The sequence below is a fragment of the Otolemur garnettii genome, unplaced genomic scaffold (assembly GCF_000181295.1).
Source record: "Otolemur garnettii isolate 467f Iridium unplaced genomic scaffold, OtoGar3 scaffold00091, whole genome shotgun sequence".
Lineage (NCBI taxonomy): Eukaryota > Metazoa > Chordata > Mammalia > Primates > Galagidae > Otolemur > Otolemur garnettii.
Genome location: NW_003852486.1, coordinates 6,818,526 through 6,827,979, shown reverse-complemented (window position 1 = coordinate 6,827,979; position 9,454 = coordinate 6,818,526). Strand labels below are relative to the sequence as shown.

General features: G+C 42.8%; 1 protein-coding gene across 1 annotated transcript in view; it reads left to right on the top strand.

Annotated features, from left to right (window-relative positions):
* LOC100945177 (zinc finger protein 549-like) overlaps positions 1–9,454 on the top strand; it is a 37,567-nt gene that overhangs the window by 7,810 nt on the left and 20,303 nt on the right. The window lies entirely within an intron of this gene.

Below are 9,454 nucleotides of genomic sequence, written 5' to 3'. Positions count from 1 at the left end.
CTCCAACCTCATTTAACACTGGAGAGTTCAGAGGGCTGACAGGTTTTATGAATACAAAGAATATGGGAAAGCCTTTAACCGAATATCTGTTCTGCTTCTGTGACATGAACTTCACCACCCAGATAGGCCTTATGAATGCAGTGAATGCGAAGAAAGGTCTTAGGAATGCAGGGTATACACTGTCTCCTCACCTATATAACTTGACTTAAAATGGAGAAACACAGAAGTAGGCTTTGTGAGGGAGCCAGCAATTGAACGTCATTTGTCTAAGTATGCACACCGGGAGCATGATGAGAATTCCTGACAGATTGCCCCTCTCAAGAAGATAGTGCTCTGTCTGGGAGCTCCAGGGAGATGAAGCCTTGTGTTGTTGGCTGCAGCACTCTGGAGTAAAGTTTCCATCTTGTTGAATTTAGAGGGGAGAAGGGAAAACATGGGCTTCCTTCAAAGGTGACTGGTTAACATCAGAGAATACATACTGGTGAGAAGAAAAAAGATTTTTAAAAAAGATAAAGGTGATCTACTGTTGTTACTAAATGTTAGATTTTCTTGAATAAATATTTTTTAATTTGCTATATACTCACAGTACCATTTCCAGAGAGTTTGAATTGTGTTTGTATAATTTTCACAAGTTTGGCTGAGTCCATGAAGCTTTTCATGTTGTCATGCTAGAATTTGATCCAAATTTTAAAAATTTTAATAACATGACAAATTGTGTCCTAAATGGTTGTGCAGATTACCAGTTTGTGCACATCCTTACCAATAATTTGTATATATGTAAATCATGGACAATTCATTTTAGCAGATGTATCGTAGTATTTCATTGTGTGGTTTTTTTTGGGGGGGGGACAGTCTCACAATGTCACCCTAGGTAGAGTACTGTGACATCACAGCTACCAGCAACCTCAGACTCTTGGGCTTAAGCAGTTCTATTGTCTCAGCCTTCCGAGTAGCTGGGACTACAGGTGCCTGTCACAATACCTTGCTATTTTTTTGTTGTAGTTGTCACTGTTGTTTGGCAGGCCCAGGCCAGGTTCAAACCTGCCAGCCCTGGTGTGTGTGGTAGGTGCCTTAGCCGCTGAGCTATTGGCACTGCACCTTCATTGTGGTTTTTATTTGCATTTTCCTAATCATACAGTGTTGAGCATTTTTCATGTGGGTATTTGCCATGTGTTTTCTTTGTGAAATGCCTGTTCATATTGTTTGCCTATTTTTTTGAAAATTTGGTTGGTTTCTTATTGTTTTCTTATTTCTTAATAATTCCATATATAAATTCCTAATTTGATATAAGCTTTGATGATTTTTTTTACAGTTTATGATTTATGTTTTCATTTTTAATGGTATCTTTCCTAGGACGGAATTTCTTAATTTTCATGAAGTCCAGCTTATCCAGTTTTGCACTTTTATCAGTTATGCATTTGGAGTTGCATTCTATTTCTTATTGTACCTCTTTGCCTTTAAATAAAAGTGTGAGTTTGCTGTTGGATTCTTACAGGTCTTTTAAAATACAGGTAAAGAATTCAGTGTATAGGGGCAGCACCTGTTACTCAGTGGGTAGGGTGCTGGCCCCATATACTGAGGGTGGCAAGTTCAAACTGACCCCAGCCAAACTGCAACAAAAAATAGCTCGGCATTGTGGCAGGCACCTGTAGTCACAGCTACTTGGGAGGCTGAGGCAAGAGAATCACCTAAGGCCAGGAGTTGGAGGTTGCTGTGAGCTGTGACACATGGCACTCTACCATTTGATAAAGTGAGACTCTGTCTCTAAAAAAAAAAAAAAAATTCAGTGTATACAAATAATGTGTACATATCCCTTACCTCTTCTGAGGCAGCCCACCAAGCAGTAGGATTCGAGTAACTTAGAGCATCTTTTCTTTTTTTTTTTTGAGACGGAGCCTCAAGCTATCCCCCTGGGTAGAGTGCCATGGCATCATGCTCACAGCAACCTCCAACTCCTAGGCTCAAGCAAGTCTCCTGCCTCCGCCTCCCAAGTAGCTGGGACCACAGGCGCCCGCCACAATGCCCGGCTATTTTTTGGTTGCAGCCGTCATTGTTGTTTGACAGGTCTGGGCTGGGGATTCGAACCCGCCACCTCAGGTGTACATGGCTGGCGCCTTAGCCGGTTGAGCCACAGGCGCCGAGCCAACTTAGAGCATCTTTACTGCCCAGTTATTGGTGTGTTTGTGTGAGTATGTGTGTGTATACTTATATTTACATTTTTTTTTTAAATAAAAGGAATCAGAACTCCTCAAAGAAGAGACTGTTTCCAGGTTGGGGCAGAAAAGGTACATCATGAGCCTAGAAAATATTATTGCATTAGGAAGTAAAAAATTGATTACAGAATAAAACTGACTGTTAGCTTTCTATTACTCTAAGAAATTACCACAAACTTACAGCTTAGGGGTGATGCCTGTGGCTCAAAAGGGTAGGGCGCTGGCCCCATATGCCAGAGGTGGTGGGTTCAAGCCCAGCCTTGGCCAAAAAAACCCCCCCAAACTTACAGCTTAAAGAAACAAATGTATTTTACAGTTTGGTGGGTCACAAGTATGACACAAGTCTTACTGAGTTAAAATTGAGGTGTTGGCAGGATGGTGTTATTTTGTGAAGTTTCTAAGGAAGAATCTGTTTTCTGTTCATTTGAGTTGTTAGCATATTTCAGTTCTTTGTGTTGTAGGACTAAGATTAATTTTTCTTGATGACATCAGCTAAGGATCATCCCTAGAACATGAAGGAAGAAGGTAATATTGATTGTACACAAACTTTTCCAAAAAGATAAAGGTTCAAACACTTCCCAATTAATTATAGGAAAGCTAGAATTAACATGATACCAAAAGTAGGCAATTACATTAAACCCCTAAAAACCAATACCCTCATGAACATAGACCCAAAGCCTTAACAAAATATTAACAAATTGGATCCAGCTATATATACATATAAGCAATAATCATCATAACTTAGGGAGATTTATCAGGAATGTAAGGTTGATTCAAGAATTCAAACTATTAATGTGATGTATATTAACAGACTAAGAATTATCTGAAAGATGTAGCAAAAGCATTATACAAAGTTCAAAATGAGGTTATGGCAAAATCAGCACACTGGGTCTAGGTAGCAATTTCCTCAGTCTGATATAAGGTATCTATGGGAAAATAGTATATTTGACATGCTTTTACATTTATAAGATGCATTCCTAACATTGTTTTGATGAGTAGGAATACAGGAAAAAAACAATGATTACAAAGTACCAATCATAAAGTTCTGCTCTATAATAAATAACATAGAAGTTATACTACATTTCTACAGGGTTGTGACTAACCATTTTACTATCAATATATTGGTTGGTTAACTGATTTTTTCTAGAAATAGATAATTTTGACTGTAAAATTATATATTTGCTATTTTATGTTTGAACAAAACCTAGCGTTTTAAAATCTATAGCTGGGCATAGTGGCTTATGTCTTTAATCCCAGAACTCTGGGAGGCTGAGGTGGGTGGATTGCTTGAGCTTAGGAGTTCAAGACCAGACTGAATAAGGAGGAGACCTTCTCTACTAAAAATTGCCATACACTGTGGTGAATGCCTGTAGTCCCAGCTAATCAGGAGGCTGAGGCAGGAGGATGGCTTGAGCCCAGGAATTTGAGGTTGCTGTGAGCTATGATGGTACAGGACTCTACTTAAGGCAACAGAGTGAAACTCTGTCTCAAAACAGAAAACAATTGACTAAGTCAAAATTTCAAATAAATCTCTTTACAGGTAAAAGAGATTGCTAATTTTTCTAAGTCATTGGTTTGAAACATATTTACAAAATTACAAAACCAATTCAAATAGAAATCTGTCAATATACTGCAAACTAACCATTACAGATGAGAATACAACCAAAAATGAAACATAGATATAATTTTTGAAGAAGAATCATTAAGGCTTTTCAGTATTTAAACTTAGGAAGTAATATTATAAAATGTTTTAGAAAATAGTTTTGAAATATTTAGGAGAGGCTCGGCGCCCGTGGGTCAAGTGGCTAAGGCACCAGCCACATATACCTAAGGTGGCGGGTTCGAATCCGGCCCGGGCCCGCCAAAAACAACAATGACGGCCGCAACCAAAAACTAGCCAGGCGTTGTGGCGGGCGTCTGTGTTCCCAGCTACTTGGGAGGCTGAGGCAGGAGACTCGCTTGAGCCCAGGAGTTGGAGGTTGCTGTGAGCTGTGATGCCAGGGCATTCTACCCAGGGGGACAGCTTGACGCTCTGTCTCAAAAAAAAAAAAAAAAATATATATATATATGAGAAACCGATATATATGATTTCCCTTAATAAAAGGGGGGGAAAAAACTAGGTTGGGTGCGGGGGCTCACACCTGTAATCCTAACAATTTGGTAGGCTGAGATGGTAGGATTGCTTGAGGCCTGGAGTTTGAGTAGTGAGAACTGGTCTCTGCAAAAAATATGAAAATTAGGGTCCCTTTTGGGGACCCTAAACGCACAAGGTAGGGAGAGAGGAAGGTGAAAAATCTGAGGACCACACCATCTCCCATGTTGGGGTGCCAGGAGCCGGTGGCTAAGGGCCTACAGCGAGTGCACACACCCGCGCCGGCCCCTCAGCGCGGCCGCGGTAGTACCCTGTGAACCAAGTGGGACTCGGGAGGGTCCTGAAAGCTTAAATGACTCCCAGGCTAGTTGAGGCGTGATCGCTGTCCTCTTGCACTTAGAATTCAGTCCCTCTTGGGTAAAGTGCCCTAAGGTCCAGGACCCAGGAAGAGTCTCACGGCAGGCAGCAGATTATCTTCATTTTTTTCTCCTCGAGGGTCTGAGACTTGCTGAAGGCCACGCACTCAGTGGTATGAAACCTCTGAGGATGGGGCTTTGCCCAAGGGGGCCACAGAAATCTGGGCGCGGTCCCTGCTTTGAAACATTGAAACACTTCCCAGCGCCCGCGGTGCTGTTGGTTAAGAACCCGACAGGCTCACCGAAGCCTGGCAGACTCACTACATAGACCACAGAACCCAGCGGGCGGTGCCTGGCGGCGGGCGCCCGTCCAACGACAACACAGCAGGGGGCGCTTCCTGGGGCCGCGGGGTGGAGGCGGGACTTCCTCGGATGCCCGGCCAGGTCTGTGCTCACAGTATGGAGACCCGAGCCTTGGGCAGGAGCTACTTCCCGGGCAGTTTTAAGGACTGAGCAGGGAAACGACAGGGGAATAGAATAGGATCCGCCTTTATACGCCTTTCAGAAAACCGAGAAAGATCAAATGCTTTCCAGTTTAAGTCCAGACACCTGCCTCCCCATCCACCCTTCTTCCAGCAGGGTGCCCAGGGCCTTATGCACATGCTAACGAGGCTCAGAGTGCAAGTCTGCGGAGGTCACGCGCCAGCCAAGACATGTGTCCAGAGTGAATCCTATTCTCTTCCCCAGTCTCTCCCTTCACGGTCCCTAAGACTCACCTGGCAAGCGGCCCCACCCAAAGCTGAGTCTCCACACAGCTAGCGCAGACCCGCCCTTGCCAAGCTTCTGCGGAAGTTCCGCCCCCACCTCGCAGCCCCAAGAAGCGCTCTCTGCTGGGTAGTCACTGGACCAACGGCTGCTACCAGCCCGCCGGCACCGCCCTGTGGGTGCTGGGGTCTCCCTTTTGCGTCTGCTGAGGTTGAGGGGGCCCGTCTGGTTCTCCACGACAACAAACAGCACCGCGGGCTCTCAGAAGTGTTCTTTGTTTTCTTGGAGGGGGGGTGTTGTTGTAAGTTTGGGATCTTTTTCTTTCTTTTTTTCTTTTTTCTTTTATTTTTTGTTCTTTTTCTCTTTTTTTCTAAATAACTTGAGCAAAAAAGTGTGCATTATACATAGCAAAATATAGTAATTTTGCTTCTTTACAATTCGGATGACTTTATATCTGTTTCTTATCTAATTGCCCTGCCTAGGACTTCCAGTAAAGTTGGCCATTTGTGAGTTCCATGTCTAGGGATACCAACCCTGAAACAAAAACACATAGGGGAAGAACAATAAAAAATAACAAAACAACAGCTTAAAAATACAAATAAACATATGGTATAACAGCATTTACGTTGTATTAGGTATTATAACTAATTTAGAGAAGATGTAAACTATGCAGGATGATACACAGATTTTTTTTTTTTTTTTTTTGAGACAGAGCCTCAAGCTGTCGCCCTGGGTAGAGTGCCGTGGCATCACAGCTCACAGCAACCTCCAACTCCTGGGCTCAGGCGAGTCTCCTGCCTCCACCTCCCAAGTAGCTGGGACTATAGGTGCCTGCCACAACACCCGGCTATTTTGTTGTTGTTGCAGCCATCATTGTTGTTTGGCGGGCCCAGGCTGGATTCAAACTCTCCACCTTAAGTGTATGTGGCTGGTGCCTTAGCTGCTTGAGCCACAGGCGCCGAGCCATGATACACAGATTATATGAAAATATTATGCCATTTTATGTAGGGGACTTGAGCATCCACAGATTTTGGATGGGGGGGGGTCCTGGAACTGACTGTGGGGGGTCCCAGAACCAAGCCCCTGTGGATACTGGGAGATGACTACACTATGTTGAATAAAAGTGGGGAGAGTGGGCTTTCTCGCCTGGTTTGGATACTGGAGAAAAAGTTTCCATTTTTCACCATTAAATATGATGTTGTCTGTAGGTGTTTCATATTTGGCTTTTATTGTGTTAAGTTCTTTCTACACTTAATTTGTTGAGATTTTTATCATGAAAGGATGATAAATTTTATCAAATGCATTTTTGGCATATGCTGAGATGATTGTGCAGTTTTTATCCTTCATTTTGTTAAAGTGGTGTATCACATTGATTTGTGTATATTGATTCAATCTTGCATCTTAGGGGTAAATCCCATTTGGTCATGACGTATGATTGTTTTAAAGTGTTGTTGATTTTGGTTTGGTAATATTTTATTGGGGTTTTTGGCATCCATATTCATCAAGTATATTGGCTTGTAGTGATTTTGCTGTCATTGACATTCTTTATCATTATCATTATTATTATTTTTTTTGAGACAGAGCCTCCAGCTGTCCCCCTGGGTAGAGTACTGTGGCATCACAACTCACAGCAACCTCCAACTCCTGGGTTCAAACAAGTCTCCTGCCTCAGTCTCCCAAGTAGCTCCCACAGGCACCTGCCACAACACCTGGCTACTTTTTGGTTGCAGCCGTCATTGTTGTTTGGCAGGCCCAGGCTGGATTTGAACCCGCCAGCTCAGGTGTATGTGGCTGGCACCTTAGCTGCTTTAGCCACAGGTCCTGAGCCATGTCATTGACATTCTTATAGTGTTTTTGTCTGACTTTGGCAACAGGGTGGTACTCACCTTATAAAATGAGTTTGGAGTGGTCTCGCTTGTATGTTTATAATTTTTTTATTTTTATTTTTTATTTTGAGGGGAGACAGAGTCTCACACTGTCGCCCTAGGTAGAGTGCTATGGCATCATAGCTCATGACACCCTCAATCTTTTGGGCTCAAGTGATTGTCTTGCCTCAGCCTCCCCAGTAGCTGGGACTACAGGTACCCCCTACAACATCCAGCTAGATTTTCTATTTTTGCTTTTGCTCAGGCTTGTCTTAAACTCGTAAGCTCAAGCAGTCCACTCGCCTCAGCCTCCCATAATGCTGGGATTTCTTTTATTTTTAGGAGAGTTTAAGAAGGAGTTATGTATTATAGCTTCTTGACAGAATTGGTGGAATTCACCTATGAAACCATATCATCCTGGGCTTTTCATACTTGGGAGATTTTTTATTACTCTTTCAATCTACTCATTGGTTCTTGCTCTATGAATGCTGTCCATTTATTCCTGATTCAGTCTTAATAGGCTACATGTTTCTAGGAATTTATCCATTTCTTCGAAATTGTCTACTTTGTTGATGTATAGTTCACAATCATTCCTTATGATCTTTTTATTTCTGTGGCATCAGGTGTAATACCTCCTCTTTCATTTCTTTTTTTTTCCCTGAGACAGAGTCTCACTATGTCACCCTCAGTGGAGTGCTTTGGTGTCAAAGCTCACAGCAACCTCAAACTCATAGGCTCAAGTGATTCTCTTGCCTCAGCCTCCCAAGTAGCTGGGACTACAGGCATGCTACAATGCAGCTATTTGTTGTTGTTGTGTTTGTCATTATTGTTTAGCAGTCAGGGCTGGGTTCAAACCCACCAGGCCTGGTGCATGTGGCTGGTGCCCTAACCACTAAGCTACAGGTGCCAAGCCATCCTCTTTCATTTCTAATTGTATTTATTTGTGTCTTTTCTCTCTTTTCTTGGCTATTCTAGCTAGAGTTTGTCTATTTGGTTTATCTTTGCAAAAAAAAAAAAAACCTCTTAGTTTTGTCTTATTTATTCTCTAGTTAATTCCTTTCTACTCTGGATTTTATTATTTCCTTCCTTCTGTAAACTTTGGGCTTATTTTGTTCTTTTTCTAGTTCCTGGAGATGTAACACTAGTTTGTTTGAGAACCTTCTTTTGTAATGTAGCCATTGTTTCTGAAGATGTTTTTCTGTTTGTCCTTTTAAGTAAAATTTTATAATTGTGTTTTACATTTAACAATTTGATCTTTTGAGTTAATTTTTGCATAACAGGTGAGGTTTATGTCAATGATAATTTTTTACCTCTAAATGTCCAGTTGTTCCAGCAAGTGGGCACTTACTGAAAAGCATTTCATTCTTTCTGAACTGCTTTTGCCTAAGATCAGAGGCCAGGGCACAAGTATGATTGCTGCTGGCTCAAGCAGGTCCAGGAGGTGCCATCAGGGAAGCCGGGATAGTTAAGCCAGGAGGCACCATTATCACAAGCAAACATGCGACCAGATGGGCTGCAGGGACTGGATGCACAAGATGTCAGGAGCCCAAGAACTTTAGGAGGCAGAGCTAGGAACACCATGTTGTCTCTATGATTTTAGTAGGGAGCAGCCTGCTCAGTCCTACACATCCAATACAATCTTGCCACCAAATTTGGGGTGGGGTACATAAAATACTTTTTCTTGCTCCCACAGACGCACAGGACCCCGTAGCCTATGTGTACCCAGCACTTCTAAATTGGTATGAGGGATCAGGGGCTGAGTCCTCATGAAGCCAAAGTTAGAGCTTGTTGCTGATCTGTTCAGTCCAACATCAGCCCTGGAAAGTCCAGATCAACTGGACCTTAAGAATCTTGCTCATATGCCTGCTATTTACCACCATGGTGAGCATTCAGGAACTGTACTGACTAGGCCATTGGGCTGCTAACTATGTAGTCCATTCTGGCAGAACAGATCTGCCATCCTCCCTTGGGCCCTAAGGCATTTCCCCCCCCCTCCATTTTTTTGAGACAGAGTCTCACTTTGGTACCCCAGTAGAGTGCAATGGTGTCATGGCTCACAGCAACCACAAACTCTTGGGCTCAAGTGATTCTCTTGCATCAGCCTCCCGAATGGCTGGAACTATAGATACCCACCACAATACCCAGCTATTTTTTTTTTTTTTT